We start from the raw sequence: 15529 nt of genomic DNA, 5'->3' as shown, positions 1-15529 counted from the left end.
CATTCCTTATATGAAAATGCCTATTTTGGATTGGGATGAAGCATTATAATCAATGTGAAGATTGTTATGATCATGATCGGGATTTGGTGTTTCATGACTAATGGTTGGATTGCTTCCATCATCATGGGTCTCATAATACACTATGTTATTAAGATTAGATAGGTCATAACTAGGTGTTAAATTGGCCCTTAATTCTATTAATTATTGAAGAATAGCATCTTTTTTTTAATGAAAACTTTTGAAAAGATTATTTTCCTTCTTCAAAGTTAAGGAAACTGTAGACGTATAAAAATGACCATATTCCTAAATGAATATTTAATGTTCATTTTATTCTCATTCCTTTATTTAGTTGAATCTAATTTAATTAAATCACCCACATTCTTCTATTAAATTAAATAAATTATTTAATTTGTTTATTTAAATTCACTTAAGCCCTATACATCATAATTAAATCTCTTCTCTCTACTTTTTAATTAAATTAACATTTAATTAGATAGTTTACCCCAATTAAATAAATCTAATTTATTTACATTCCCAACTTGCAATCAAATTAAAATAAAGCAATTTATTTTAATTAAATTCTATTTTCCTCACCCACTTGCATTTTCCTATATCTCCCACTTGCATCCTAACCCTCTTCCTAATTTTTTCTAGAATCCATCTAATCCTAATCAATTAGCCTAAACCCATCCATTAGCTCTTTTCCCTAAATTTGAGGAGGTCACTTCTCAAATTTGGAGTAAAGTCTTCAAAAGGCATTAAAGCCTTTATGCCTTCAACAAGCTAACTTGTTGAATACCCCCAAATTTGGAAGGACTTTTACAAATTTGTCCCCAAAGTCTTCAAACCATTAATGGTTAACTAACCCTTAGTGGCATGGTTATAGACTTTTTGACTAACTTAACCCTCATCTAACCCAGGGGTCTTATCAAGCATTCATTGTTTTGACCATGGTTATCTCTTTAATCTTTGCATTAGAGTTTATCCTTTGGGTAAAAGCTTTATCCATGGGATAACCCTAACTTGACCTTAACCCTTACCTTCTAAGGTAACCATGAGGTCTTCTCAAGCATTTAATGCTTCTTACCTCTCCTCTCAAACAGTTTTATGTTGACAATTGTCACCATTTCATTGGTGGAAACTGTAAACATGGATTGATAGCTTTCAATCTTGACTCTTGATTAACTCCTCCAATCTTGACCATCCATTGTCATATTTTCCCTATAAATGGAGCCCTCATTCCTCCATTTCAATATCATCCAATCTTTTAGTATCTCATATATGCTCAATTTTATCAATACATCTAGCATCTCTTTGTAATAAGCATTAATCTAATAAGCATTTTAGAGTATTTTTGTTATCATTAGCTTAAATCATTAACTAGTATATCATGTTAGGATATTATTGATACTAACTGTTGGTGTAAATAAATATTCATTTTGGATATTATTACACTTACTTAAGTTCACTTAGGTTAATGCATCTCATCGTAATTTGGAATTGAGACACTTAGGGAAGTGTGCACTTAGGGATAGAGCTTGTAGGAGAAATTCCACCTTTTGTGGTCTTATTTTGCTGTTACACTCCACATTCGGTGGGTCATCCACCTCTTGTGGAATATTATATTATTTCTCCTACCTACCCTTAGTATTTCTTACCTACCCTTGTTTCTCATTGAGCCACATGTCATATTTGTGTGCTCATACATCCATATGGCCTTGCCTATATAAGCAGGCCTCTATTCATTGTATTGGTTAATCCTGTTGATCATTTGTATATTGATGAGAATACAGTTTGTTCTTGTCATTCTATTGTCTCTTTTATGCTTTTCATTGTGCCCTTGATCTTGGCAAAATCCAACATGGTATCAGAGCTATTGGGGCTTCGTTGATCAATTTTTGGAGACATCGTGGAAGACTTCTATTTTTGGATTTGGGGATCTTCATTTTTTGGGGGCTTCATACAGCGATTTGGACATCACCGTTGAATCTGGGAGGCCATTTCCATAAATTTCGACTATAAAGTCGACCTATTTTGGTGAGAAATTTTTTTTTCCCCATTTTGGCTAATTTTGTACGGATTTTGAAATTTTTTTACAGAAAAAAATTTATTTTTCGAAAAAAAAAAAAAAAAATTCGGAAAAATTTCAAAACAAAAATCAAAAAAAAAAAATCAAAAGTTTGGGGGTCCGCAAACCCCCCCGTACTCTGTCCTTGCGTGTCGCAGGTTTTGCAGCGCCCGTACCTGCAGGTTCCGCCGCAGACTGTCCTGGTTCCCGCGCCCCGCTCGCTGTCGCCGCCGCCGACCGTGTCGTCCCGTCCCGTCCACGCGGCTTTCTTCGTGCACCTGACGCGCAGACCCTGCCAGCGATGCACAGACCTCGACGACCTCTGACTCCCGTGAACTCGCCGACGACGCTCAGACCCCGCCAGCCTTCGACTACCGTGATCCCGCCGGCCAAAAACCCTCCGGCGCGGCCCAATCAATCCTACAGCGCCATGTGGCCAAAAACAGCCATCCGTACGCCACGTCAGCGCCACATAGACCGTACGATCTGCTCAGTCACAGAGCCATGCAAGCATCCATACAGTGCCACGTCATCCATACGGCCTGCACAGTCAACAGTCCGTACAGTACGGACGCCCAGTCAGTAGGGAGGCGAAGTTTTTGCGACGGTCATACAGCCGTCAAATTTAACACAGTGATTTGCTGACATCAGTGCCACATCAGCATTTTTTGAAAATTTTTTGACCCCTCTCCATTGAGCTTTTCAGTTTTGCAGTCCAACTTTGAAAGGCCATATCTTGCTCATTTTTTCTCATTTTTTGGTGCAATTTTTTTTGAAATGGGCTAAAATTTCGTGATCTTCGCAGTGGTGTGGTTATTTTCTGATTTTGGTGCACAGGTTTTTCGGAATTTTTGGATTCTCTCAGCTGTACCTGTCCAATCCTCAATTCTGCAACTTCAAAGGCCTCGTTTGAGCTCATACGACCTCCTTTTCAGGTGCCGTTTTTTTTGAAAGTGCTTATTTTTTCGTCTACTTTCAGAATCTATGATCAGATTTTAGAGATTTTGAGTGAAAATTGTACTTTCAGATATTGGTCTTATTTGGCCTATTAGGTACTTGTAAATTGCTTGGATCTTAGTAAGATCTCTTGCATTATCAGTTTGAGTCTCTTTTGGCCTTATTGAGGCAGTTGTACAATTGTAAATCAGAAGTCCACTTTGCCATTTTTTGCAAGTGGCCCATTGTATACGCACTACTTATAAAGTGCCAAAATCATCACATTTGGGGGGGGTTCTTTGATTGAGTGAATTTGAGGGGGTGTCTTGTGTGCTTGTGCCTCTCTTTGTGCTCTTTCCATTCTTGTTGCAATGAGTCCTAACAAATTTCCACCTTTAACTTCACATAATTATGCATCATGGAAAATTAAAGTATGGAGTAAACTAATGGAAAAGGGTCTCACACACTACATAGATGGAACAATAACAGCACCACCTGATCCTAAGGTTGATCCAAATGCTCAATTAGAATGGCTCACAAATAATTGCATGGCCCTTGGAACCTTACGCAAGTATGTATCAGATGACCTCATTTTCCACATTAAGAAGTGTAAAACAATCAAAGAGGCTTGGGATATGTTTCAAAAATTGTATGGACAAGTTGATGAAATCAGAGGCTATCAGATTGACAATGAGCTCACTAACTTAGATCCCAAGAATTTTGATACAATCCAAGATTATGTCACCAAAGCAAATGAGCTAAGAGCAAAGCTAAAGGATTGTGGAATTGACAAAAAGGATGCTCAATTGATATTCAACTTGTTGGATAAGCTTGCACCAGAATATGCAACATTTGTGTCTAGCTTCCAAACTCATCGTTTGACAGTGGGGAGTTCTTGTGTTATGCCTTCATTTGATGCTTTCATAGAAATGTTGATATTGGAACAAACTAAGTTGTTGAACATGGGGTTTCTCAAGTCTTCAAAGTCCAAGGCTTTGGTAGCAAATCAAGGAAATCAAGGAAGTCAAGGCAAAGATTCCAACAAGAAGAAGAAGCAATCTAAGTCTAAACCACACCAGGAAAAGGGACAATCATCCTCTCCATCACAAGGCGATTTTACATCCTCTTCCAAGAAGGGGACACCACCTAAGAAGGATAAACCAACTTGTGCATATTGCAAAAAGTATGGTCATGATGAGCATCGATGCCACGCAAAACAAGTTGATGAGTTAACCAATCTTCTCAAGAAAAACAACATCAACTTACCATCCGCCTACACAAAGAAGGATTCATCTCCTTCCTCTTCCTCACAGTCTAAGGGAAAAGGGCAAGCATTTGTGGCTAAAGCAGGTTCTTCACAGCAATGGATACTTGACTCGGGTGCCTCATATCACATGGGTTCTACAAAGGAGCAGTTTTCTTCATTGGAGCCATCTAAGGTACCTCACATTTACATAGGTGATGACACAAAAGTAGAGGTTGAAGGGAAAGGTTCAGTTGACATGGATGATGGAACATTTGAGAATGTTCTCTATGTTCCTAACTTGTCTACCAACCTTCTCTCCATCTACCAAATCACTCACTATGGGAATGGGAAAAAGGTTGAGTTTACACCAGATTCAGTTGTGGTAAAGGAACTTGATGATGATGCCTTGGTAGCAGTGGGACAAGTCAATGACAACTCAAGGCTTTATTCATTCTCCCACTTTGTGCCAAGTTCACCTTCTATGGCCTTGCTTACTCATTCAAATTCAGAAAGTAAGCTATGGCATGAGCGGTTTGGTCACCTCAACTACCGCTATCTTCAGTAGCTAAGCACTAAAGACATGGTCACAGGTCTACCTCGAATCAGTTTTTCAGAGGGTGTATGTTCAGGTTGTTCCATGGGCAAGCATCTCGAAGAGAAGTTTGATAAAGGGAAAACTTGGAGAGCTTTGGAAGTTCTTCAACTTGTTCACAGTGATGTAGCAGGTCCATTTCCAGCACCTTCATTTAGTAAGGCCCGCTATGTTCTTACCTTCATTGATGACTACTCCCGCTTCACTTGGGTCTACTTTCTCATTCATAAGAGTGAAGTATTTGACAAATTTCAGGACTTCAAGACTCGTGTGGAGAAGCAATAAGGGAAAGTGGTCAAGATTCTTCGCATAGATAATGGCAGGGAATATGTGAACAAGAGACTTGAGGATTTTTGTACATTTGAGGGGATTGATCTTCAGCATTCTGTCGCTTATACTCCACAGTAGAATGGGGTTGCAGAACGCAAGAATAGAACTCTTAAAGAAATGGCTAGTTGTATGATACATGCACGTTCTCTTGATCCCACTTTTTGGGCAGAGGTTATCAGTTGTGCCACACACATCCATAATCGAGTTCCTCACAAAGCTTTGTAAGGTATTACTCCTTTTGAAGCTTGGGTTGGTAGGAAACCGATTATGAGACATTTCAGAGTCTTTGGATGTCCAGCATGGGCTTGCATACCTCCACAGAAACGCAAGGCATTGGAACCACAGAGTCGGCCTTGCATATTTGTTGGATATCCTGAGGGTGTTAAGGCATACAGATTGATGGATCCAAAGACACATGAGGTATTCATTGAGAGGAGTGTACACTTTGAGGAAAGCTCTCCTAGCTTAGCCTCTCTACCTCCACCTTCCTCCATTGTGGATAGTGATGTTAGTGATTCAGATGATGAGACTCCCTCAACTCCGACTCGCAGGGTTACACCTTTGCAGGGTCCACTTGCAGTTGAGGAGCCTCGTTCTCCACCTCCACCTAGACCTTGTTGGGCTCGACAGACACTTGAGTCCGCGGGTTCTCTTGTTGGAGATCCTTCAGATACACAGAGAACTCGATCACAACATCAGGATCTTCCACATGCATTCATTGCTACCGCTTTCGATCCACAGACATTTAGGGAAGCATCAGGGGTTCCTGAGTGGGACCAAGCTATGGAGGAATAGTATAGTTCCTTGATGAGGAACAACACATGGGATCTAGTCCATCTCCCTAAGGGGAGAAAGATGGTTCGATGTAAGTGGATCTATCGGACCAAGTTTGCAGCAGATGGTAGTGTGGATAAGTATAAGGCTCGGCTTGTTGCAAAAGGTTTCTCACAGGTTGCAGGTGTTGACTATACTGAGACCTTTGCACCCGTAGCCAAGATGAACTCCATTCGTTTGACACTTGCTATTGCTGCAGCTCATGGTTGGGTTGTACATCAGATGGATGTGAAGAGTGTTTTTCTTCATGGTGATCTTGATGAGGAGATTTATATGGAGCAGCCACAGGGTTTCATCCAGGATACTTCTTTGGTTTGCAGACTAAGGAAATCTCTCTATGGCCTTAAGCAGGCCCCCAGGGCTTGGTGCGCCAAGATGGATTCCTTTCTTCTCTCCGCAGGTTTCATCAGATGCCATTCCGATCCAAATGTCTACATTTTGCGACAGGATGACTCTCACTTGATACTTGTGCTCTATGTTGATGACTTGATCATTACAGGGAGTACTTCATCCATCATTAGCAGGGTCAAATCTGCTTTGCATGACAGATTTTCTATGACTGACTTGGGTCTTTTGCACTACTTTCTCAGGATAGAGATTTCACAGTCACCTTCCGGGATTACGCTATCGCAGCCCAAGTATGCTCTTGATCTACTTGCCCGCTTTCATATGGCTGATTGTAAGCCTGCCCCGACTCCCTTTCTTTCAGGAGTCAAGCTTGAGGCTCAGTGTTCTTCTCCACTAGTTGATGCCACTTTGTATTGTCAGCTTGTGGGTAGCCTCATCTACTTGACTCATACACGCCCTGATATTTCATTTGCAGTTGGCATGGTTTCCCGCTTCATGCAGGATCCACATGAGCTTCATTGGAAAGCCGCCGAACGCATCCTTCATTACATCCAGGGTACACATCACTATGGGATTCACTATGCAGCAGGCACAGGACTTCGCTTGGTTGGTTACACAGACTCCGATTGGGCTGGCGATCTAGTTGATCGTAAGTCTACTTCTGGTTACAGTTTTCACCTTGGTTCTGGCCCCATTTGTTGGCAGAGCAAGAAGCAACATGCTATTGCTCTCTCTTCGACTGAGGCTGAGTATCGAGGCGCTGTTAACGCAGCGACTGAGACCATTTGGCTCCAGCAGATCCTCACAGAGTTTGGATTCACTACTCCACGGTCGACAGTCCTACATTGCGACAATCAGAGTGCTATTGCCATCTCGAAGAACCCGGTCCAGCACCAGCCGACCAAACACATCGAGATTCATATGCACTATATCCGAGAGCTCATCCAAGAGCAAGTCATTGATTTGCAGTATTGTCCTACAGCAGAGCAGGTTGCTGACATATTCACCAAACCTTTCACCGAGAGTAAGTTCCAGCAGTTGCGAGCTCTCTTGGGGGTGCAGGATGTGTCATTAGGGGGGGTCAGCTGACTTCTCCTTCCTCTCTTATGGGGGGGACCTTTTCCTCTTTGAGGTTTTGTCCTTCCTCTTTGAGATTCTTTTGTACATTCATCTCTCTTTTGGGGGGGAGTTTTTTCCCACTGGGTTTTCTCCCTTTCTCCATTTGTGAGAGATTGCATTGCATAGTTTTGTTTGCATTTTCATATTGTACATGGGTACCTATCATGGCTTAGTAGCCGGGACCCATCTTGCATTGTTAACTTGAGTCTTCATTCCCCTAAGTTGCACTTAAGGGGGGGTGTTGGTGTAAATAAATATTCATTTTGGATATTGTTACACTTACTTAAGTTAACTTAGGTTAATGCATCTCATCGTAATTTGGAATTGAGACACTTAGGGAAGTGTGCACTTAGGGATAGAGCTTGTAGGAGAAATTCCACCTTTTGTGGTCTTATTTTGCTGTTACACTCCACATTCGGTGGGTCATCCACCTCTTGTGGAATATTATATTATTTCTCCTACCTACCCTTAGTATTTCTTACCTACCCTTGTTTCTCATTGAGCCACATGTCATATTTGTGTGCTCATACATCCATATGGCCTTGCCTATATAAGCAGGCCTCTATTCATTGTATTGGTTAATCCAGTTGATCATTTGTATATTGATGAGAATACAGTTTGTTCTTGTCATTCTATTGTCTCTTTTATGCTTTTCATTGTGCCTTTGATCTTGGCAAAATCCAACACTAACCTTGTCATCTTATAATCTAGTTTAACTCATCTATAGAATTATGCATAAATAGGATGCATTTCATGTTAAAATCAATCTAAAGCATCCCTCGTTCTTGCATTTGTCATCCCTAAGTCACTTTGCTCAGTGATCTGAGAGCAAAGGCATTAGCTTGAGGGACCTTGTGAGATAGAGAACCATGGAACCTACCTTGGGAAGTTGAGTCATTCTTCATGACTCCATAACTTGCACCAAGAAGTCATGTGGGTGTGTGGACAAGCCCTTTGAACAACATTTTTCATATTTTAAGTTTCATCGACCCGCTTTTCTCGCATACATTTCTAGCGCCCACCATGGGGCTCAACCCCATTTAATCAAATCGGTTTTTGAATCTAACCACTTTTGCAGGTACACGGGAAACATGAATCGACACGTGGGGAACATCCCTTAGTGCATCTGGTTAACATTCTAGCGCATCCGACTCACTGTTTGGCACATGGGACTCATTTTCTAGCGCGTGCAGACCATCACTTAGCACATAGACTTTTTAACATTTTTCCTGTAGGTCTCAACGCGGGAACTTAACAGAGCAACGCTTTCGGAAAACATTTCAGCGCATTGGGTGACCCGCTTTTCCCACTTATGGTCAAAATTAATTTCAGATTAGTTATGAACATCACCATCCCTTTCACTATGGTGTCGTTGTGGTAGAGACGGGTCTTCCGCAAGTGCATTTTTTACACATGAAATCAAATAAATATTTAAAAATTAATGTAAATATTATTTAATAAAGATAAATAGAGATAATTAAATATAGAATTGTGAGACAAGTCCAACACAAAAGCTAATTACTTAATAAAAATATATACGTTTATCGAATTGTTCATATTAAAGTCAATACAATATTAAGAAAAGAATCTAGCATGAACATATTATTTATATACCTTCACAATTAACTATGACTTGAATTTATATTTTTTATATATTAATATTAATAAATATTTATTCATTAGAAGATGACCACACAACATAGTGGTTAGCTACGAGCCTCCTACATGGGAGGTCTTGGGTTCAAGTTTGCTTGAGCCCCATGTGTCTCACACACAAACAGTTAACATACAAATAGTTAACTTGTAATCTAATATTATAATAATAATATAAACAAACAATAATATAATAATAATAATAATTAATCCTAATAGATTTTTTTTCTTTTGATAAATAATTTAATAGAAATATAAAAATATAATGATATATTAATAATAATTTAATATTGATTACAATATCATAATATAATAATATAATAATAATTTGATGAATGAACATTTCCATAATTTAAGTGAACAAATATGATATTTTTTCCTTATATTAGTTTATTGTCTTATTATTTTACTAAACACTATTTCTAGCTAACAACTTTATATTTTATATTTTATATTTTATACATGTACGTACGTTTAGCACCGACATCATGAGTTCGTGGTTAATTCAATCTTACGGAAAATATTCAAAGATTCCATCATCCATCAAAGATCATCAGTTCGGCACGTAGATTTTAGGGGTAAAAGTATTAATTCGACACGTTATTTTAGCGTTGATTTTGGGGAAAAACGTATTAATTCGGCACATGGTATTATTTTAGCGTTAATTTTGGGGGAAAACGCACCAATTCGGCACATGGTGTTATTTTTAGCATTCGTTGTTGAAAATAGTTGCTTCGAATTTTCATTTGTGGAAAGGCCCTCTGATTTGGTGAAAATATTATTTTATGCAAAGGCCCTGCAAAGTCGACACAAGAGACCCAATTTAGAATAAAGAAATAGACGTTAATTAATTGTTTTAATAGATTCAACAAAAAGTACGGTCAAAAGGAGTCAACAAGATATTCAGTTAAAAGCCATATCATTCAATCCGTTTGTTAACGGGAGCTCCATAAAACCATGCCCTGTACAGAGAGCCCTTAAAATTTGCTCAGCTGTACATATTTGAAGCACGATCTGCAAAGCCCGCTACCAAGCAAAAAAGAAAGAGCGGAATATGAAAACGAAATGCTTAGTTGTGTTCAAATTATATGTGAACTTCAAACAATTCAAGATCAAGTCAAAGCCAGAGCACGATTTTCTAGTTTCTTTCTTAAATTTTAAATGTCTCATGTATTTAAAAGAGCCTTAAACTACATGTTACATGTCATTTGAAGAATCCAAAACCCTAAATGACAATCATCCTGCAACTGTTCATTTTTAGTTTACACAACAGCTTTTGCCCTGTTAAAACCCCAGAAGCATTGTAAAAAGTCTTTAAAGGCGTCATTTCTTCATTTAATCAGCAATAAGCATTTGCAGACGCAACTACAAAGCAAGCAATAATAATAAAGCAATTAGACTCACAGTGAGAATCACAAAAACCGAATATTTACATGCATGACCCCTTTAAACCCCCTCTCTTTACACCTCATAAAAAGTTAAAGACGATCCGTTTTAACATCCCCAAATCGCGTTCACTGCATCTGAACGAAATCGTTCCTGAAATTAAAAGATCAGAAATTATCTGCCTTTTAATTTTTTCCCCCGCTTTGGTGGAAGTGCAGTCGCCTTTCCCTTCACATTGGCAGATTCAAGCGAGGCAGAGACTGACCACTTAGTAGCATATCAAAAGTTCAAGTGTGATACCTAACAGCATCATTACTCATCCAAATTCAATCTTCTTTGTTTACCATTTACACCCGAATTCAATTTTCCGAAAAAATTAAAAAAACATAATCATTTAGTCCATCGATGACGTATCGATTTGGCACGTAGCGTTATTTTTAGCGTTTATTTTAAGGGAAAAAAACTAGCTTCAACTTTTACATTTGTGGAAAGGCCCTCCAAGTCGTCACATGAGACCCTATTTAGCATAAAGACATAGACAAACTGATGAATTGTTTGAATAAGATTCAACAAAAAGTACGGTCAAAAAGGCGTCAAGTAGTAGGATATTTACAGTTAAAATCAGATCTTTTGATCCGTTTATTAACGGAACCCACAAATTCATGCCCTTTACGGCGTGATCCCTAAAAGTTTGCTCAGCTGCATATATTTGAAAGACAATCTGAAAAGCCCGCTAACAAGTAAAAATCAAAGAGCCGAATATAAAAACTAAGGACTTCGTTGTGTTCAAATTATACGTGAACTTCAAACAATTCCAGATATAGTCTTAATTTCTCATGCATTTAGAAAACCCTTAAACGACATGTTATTTGTTATTTGAAGAATCCAAAACCCTAAATTTAAACAACCTGCAACTGTTCATTTTTAGTTTACGCAACAGCTTTTTCTCTGTTAAAACCCCAGAAGCATTATAAAAAGCTTTTAAAGGCGTAATTTCTTCATAATCATTTGCAGACTCGCAAATACAAACAAAGCAATAATAATAAAGCAATTAGATTCACAGCGAGAATCGCAGAAACCGAATATTTATATACATGGCCCCTTTAATCCCCTCTTTTTACACCTCATAAAAACTTAGCAATGATCCGCTTCAAAATCCCCAAATTTCGCCATCTGCGTCTGAACGAAATCCCTCTTAAAGCTAAAAAATCAGCAATGATCTGCCTTGTGATCTTCCCCCGCTTTGGTGGAAATGCAGTCATCTTTTCCTTCACTTTGGCAGATTCAATGCGAGGGACAGACTGAGCACTCGGTACCATATATTCTGCCGCCGAAGCCTCTCTCCTCTCCATTTCCTGCAACTAGACCAAAAAAACACCTAAAAATGACCGAGAAATGAGAAATGTAAGAATTTAAACCACCGACTCCTCAATTTTATAGAGCAAAAGGAAACTTCACCACCACGCCATGTCGGTCGCGTTGCGATTAAATTAGATGTTAATAATGTAGGCTTGGTTAATTAGGTTTGCGTATCATGCCTTCTTTCTGAATTCCGCGTGGGGCCATATTCTAGATGACAAGAGGGGAGCTAATTTCTAGATTCCCACTCCTTTAAACAACACCCTTTCAAGTTGTATGGAGAACTAAAGAAACAAGCTCTTGCAAGAGTATTCCGTCACCCAAAAAAAATTAAATTGCACTCGTGAGAGTTTGGACTTTCATGCAATTTTTAATTTAAGTTTTTTTTCATAACATTCAATGGAGGTGTACCAATAGTCATTATAGGGGAAGAGCATCAGTAGTCGTCATAGCTAACTTTGCGCACTCACAGATCTTAAACTGTACATCAAATTTTGAATTTTTTTTTTTGGTTGTCTTCGTATGTGACTTAACTGCTTAAAGCTATTGATCTGGCTTCTAGGTAGTAACGATGCACGTTGTAGAATCAGTTATGCGCACAAAGGTAAAAAAGTATGCATTTTAAAGTGTTGCTTGATACCTAACTAAAGATGTTCCAGTAACCATCCACTCAAAATTGCCAGTACTTGTGGACAAATGTCCCAATAGTTTTGCACAAATGTTCCAATAGTGGTGCACAAATGGGCCAATTATGAACAAAAAATGATCCACTATTGGTACAATTTTTTTTTATTAATGGTGTTTTCACTATAACGGCTATTGGGGGGTCACTATGACAATAACATGACGGTTATTGGAACTATGTCAGCTATCGGTGCTCTTCCCCTAGTTAACTTTGTGTACTTCATGATTTTAAACAATGCATTGAATTTTTTTGTCTTTGTATGCGACTTAATGCTTAAAGCTATTGTTTTCTGGCTTTTGGGTAGTAACGATGTACGATGTGGGATTTGTTATGTGCACAAAGGTCAAAAAGTGGGCATTTCAAAGTGTAGCCTTACACCTACTTAAATATGCTTAAAAAATGTACACTACAACCACCTCAAAAATGGCCAATCCTTATGCACAAATGCCCACTAGTTGTGCGCTATGAGTACCAATAAAGTTACACAACTCCTCCAATTAAAGTTCAAAAAGTCTAACTATTGGGGTAAAGTGGGTAGCTATTGGTACATGTGAAATTCCTTAATGGGTTTTTAGTTCTCTTTTTTTGGTTTCTTGAAAGTCAGTAATTGGGGGCTTGGGTGAGTAAGGAGTGAACGATAATTGGAACATGGGTGTTAACTAGTGCTCTTCCCTTATTACATCAAATAAAGATATCACAAAATAGCTTTGATGGTAGAAAAAAATGTTAAAATCAAGTAAAGTTGAATAGAATCTACAACATACGAGAGCATTTTTTTTAATATTAAAAGAAGCAAAATTTAAAAAACAAATTATAGAAAAGTAGTTATAATAACATATTTGTTGCATTACAACTACAATGCACTTGTTGTAGTAAATATAGAGAAACTATACATCAAATACATTCAATTGTAACCATCAAACATAGTTGTTACAATAACAACAAACTTGCTATAGCAAATACAAAGCAGCTACAGTAGCACATACATTTGGTTCTAGCCACTTAAAGAATGTGTATAACATACAAACATAGAGAACAATGTCATTCCATAGAAAGAAACTCATAGTGTAGAACTTTCAAGTCATGTGTTGTTCAATCCAATTGTCAGTAAGAGTGATCACCAATGTTGCAATGTTCTCCATTGCCCTTAGTAACCCTATGTAGCTATAGAAGTAGATCATTTATTTTCTCATTAAATAAATGTTAGATTGGGTTATTTGCAAATTAACAATATGGAGAGATAACTTAGCATAGAACATTTGAGTTTCTAATTGAAGGGGAAGGATGGTATTAGAAAAGATAGTTAATAATGAAGCTTCCAAAAATTTGATGATCATTTATGTGCAATCATAGGACATAATATCAAGGGATGCAAAAGTACCAATAAGAGCCACTTTACAAGACCACAATCAAGGGAATAAAGAAGGAAAAGAAGTGAACAACGAGTGCCATAAATTACAAGCATGAGCACAAAAATAGGAAGCATGTTTTGTGGATTCCTTATTAGCACAAAAATGACAAGTGGGAAAATGGGAAACAGACTTAAGGCAATTACCAATAGGTAACTTAACATGAAGGACTCTCCACACTAAGAGTTGAGATTGAGCATCTACTTTGGACTTCCAAATCCTTAAAATTTACAGCACCTAGTCCAATAGACAATCCATTTCATTCAAATATATTAACTAAATCATTAAAGGGATATTAGTAAAGAAGAATAAATCTCCATGCACAAATAGAGTTGTACAATCTTGTCATATCATACATCCACCTCTATCCCCTTATCTTCCACCTATAAAACCAACCAAATTCCTCCTTGATCCCTCAAACACATAAACCCTTCATCCTCAAGCATTGAAATCCTCATCCATGTACACCACTTGTAGAATCTATCCATGTGCGTCACTTATCACTAACACAAATATTTCATCCTCTCGCATTTCCTCTAAACACATCCAACTATGCTAATCCCTTACTCCAAAGCATGCTAACATTAATTCTCCTCTAAATCAAGATCATAGTGTATGTTTTACTACATCTTATAATCCCTTTTCATCTCAAGATTAAAGTGTCTCCTCTAATCCATCTTACGATTCCTTTCCATCTCAATATCAAAACATCCCTTTCACTCTATCTTGTAACCCCCTTCCATCTCAAGATAAAAATGTTTCCTCGACTTCATCTTATGATTGTGTTCCATCTAAAGATCAAAGCATCCTCTGTATTAGATCTCATGATGTCCTTCCATGTCAAGATCAAATCATCCCATCCAATCTATTACATGATCTCCTTGCATCTCAAGATTCAAGAATCCCTCCTTATCACCCTCTTTATCCTAATCCTTCTCAATATTTCAGTACCCCCATCCAACACAATGAACCCCACACTTATCAACTTGGTTCCTCCATCTTTATGTAGTCCAATTTCCTCCAAGAACTTATAATTCCTTCCACCTCATATCCCCTTTAAAATGGACTTGTATCTTTCTTCCAGAGCAACAAGTATCCAATTAGCAAAAACATTTATAAACAAATGCACTATCAAGGTAAAGGGTTAGGCATCCAAGAGTAAAGCATCTTAGAACCACTTCATATTAAATAAAATTTAAACTCTCATGGCCTTGGTTGCATAGATAATTCTCAAAATGTTATATTCCTCCCAACCTAAAAATAATTCCATCTGAATCTAGACATGTCCATTTGCTATCTCTCAAATCCATTTTGATCCCTTATGTTCCAAAACCCATTCCTTCCTGTTTCGAAACCTTTTTTGGCCCTTATGTACCAAAACCAAATTATTCATCCCTTCCATTTATTTGGTTCCTTACATCCCTTAATTCATCACTCCTAAGTCCACTCCATCACCTAAAACCCCTAATCAAGATTAAAAAAAAGAACTCATTATTAAAATCCTTCCAGCATCCTTCTTCCATCACTCCATCCATAAGATCTCCAAATCATCTATCCCCATACA

Source organism: Cryptomeria japonica, chromosome 1 (assembly GCF_030272615.1).
Source record: "Cryptomeria japonica chromosome 1, Sugi_1.0, whole genome shotgun sequence".
In the NCBI taxonomy this organism is placed as follows: Eukaryota; Viridiplantae; Streptophyta; class Pinopsida; order Cupressales; family Cupressaceae; genus Cryptomeria; species Cryptomeria japonica.
This window is presented reverse-complemented; position numbering follows the sequence as displayed.